Source organism: Aplysia californica, unplaced genomic scaffold, assembly GCF_000002075.1.
Source record: "Aplysia californica isolate F4 #8 unplaced genomic scaffold, AplCal3.0 scaffold00367, whole genome shotgun sequence".
Lineage (NCBI taxonomy): Eukaryota > Metazoa > Mollusca > Gastropoda > Aplysiida > Aplysiidae > Aplysia > Aplysia californica.
The window spans coordinates 90605-92397 of NW_004797637.1; positions in this window are offsets into that span (position 1 = coordinate 90605).

Sequence of the window (1793 nt, forward strand, 5' to 3'; positions counted from 1 at the left end):
AGGTGCTATTCCTATTCTTCTTCTGGAAAAACGAAAGAGAGCTTCAAAACAGACTGCAGCGCCATCTGAAGCAAAGAGCATACTTCCTGCGGACACTTTTTTGGCTGAGTGGCCCATCTTGTCTTGTACTATCTTTGCTAATAGCATTAGGTATCGATGTATCGGTATCGATATCTTGAAAAAGTACTGGATATCGACATCGATACCTAAATTGGGGTATCAGCCCATCACTAGTGTGATGATTACTTTGGGGAAAACGGGAATCAGGGATTGTCCAAAATAGAGAGTGGTCCAAAACAAATCTTCGGGAAATCCAGCATCTAAAAATAGAGGCAACGCCCACTGAAAATCATAGATTTATAGCTCTAGATTGTACACTATTATGGCCGCTGCTGTTCGCTATGAGTTTGTGCTAACGATAATCAGACGAAATAAAAATCCTCCTTATTTATAGTAGTCGAGCATGAAAGGCACCACCCAGTGCCTTGTTCTTCCTCCTTTGTCTTCATTTGTCTCAAATGTGACAAATTTTAATTATAACGCAATGTGCCCCATTTGAATGGAAATACGCAAGGACCTTACAAAAAAAAACTCCTTGGAAATACGTCAGAGTCAAGGAGATTACAGTTCTAGCATCTGCGTTTGTTGCCAATTTTTTGTTCAAAAGTTGCCAAAAAAGTTGCCATTATTTCTCAAGCTTTCAACTCTCTGTGACGACGTATTATATAGCATGTTGATAGAGGTAATTAAACTTAATCTAAAGCACCAGAATTTTTGATGTTCTGTTTCAAGCAACCAGAATATCATTTTTAGCCAAACAGGGAGTAAAACGTGAAAAATAAAGTTTCACAACAGAATGAAATCAAAATTAGAATAGCACATAAACAACCTAAAACATTAACACAAAAAGACGTGTGTCCACCTAGCTATCCGAAGATTGGCCGTTTTAACCCTAAACGTGTGTAATTTAAGAAAAAGTACAGGATAAACTTACATGTAAATTATGGAATCACGCACAAGTGGCCTGCCAGTGTCAGTATTTAGTTTTTGTAGAGACACGCTCTACTAGCATAGCACATTTGTATTTTAAAAAGGGTGGGAACAAAATCAAATGAAATGACATACGCTATACAAACAGCAAAAACAAAAACAGAACACATCAGAACAATAACATGGAAAATTGAAACACACTAAAGAAGGACAAAAGGGAAACAGCAATACATAGATAGTATGTCATGTACTCATTCTTCACAGGAAATTTCATTGAAAATAACAAATCAACGTGGAGTCAACAAGTGAGAAAGAGACGAAGTGAAGCGGAAGTGAAAGCGAACTTTCTAATTTTTCTTTCTAAAAGTAAAGTTAATGAGGTTCGGTTTCGCTATTTATTTATTTTTTTCTTTTGATATGTTTTCTTCTTTTTTTTGTTTCTCCATTTTTATTCCCCTGGGCTTGTTTTTCGATTATTTTTTGTAGAGCGTGGTTTGTTGTTGGTTTTTTGTTGGTTTTTTTTTTAAAAAATTTTTTTGGGAAAAGGCAAAAATCGCAGCCACGATTCGCGGACCAAAATTTGCCAAAAATCGTGGCCGCGATTCGCGGGTCGTGGCCGCGACAAACGCAGATGCTTGACAGTTGTAGTTGTACGGTCCTTAGTCAAAGTGAATTTTCTTTAGTGCGGACAATTGTTTTGAACGGGTCAATCCAGAGAGCGTAACTATCGTACAGAGACGCTGCAATCCTTTTCCCCTCGTCCTTGGTGTGTTCTCGGAGGATCGAGAGATCAGTGGCGGGGG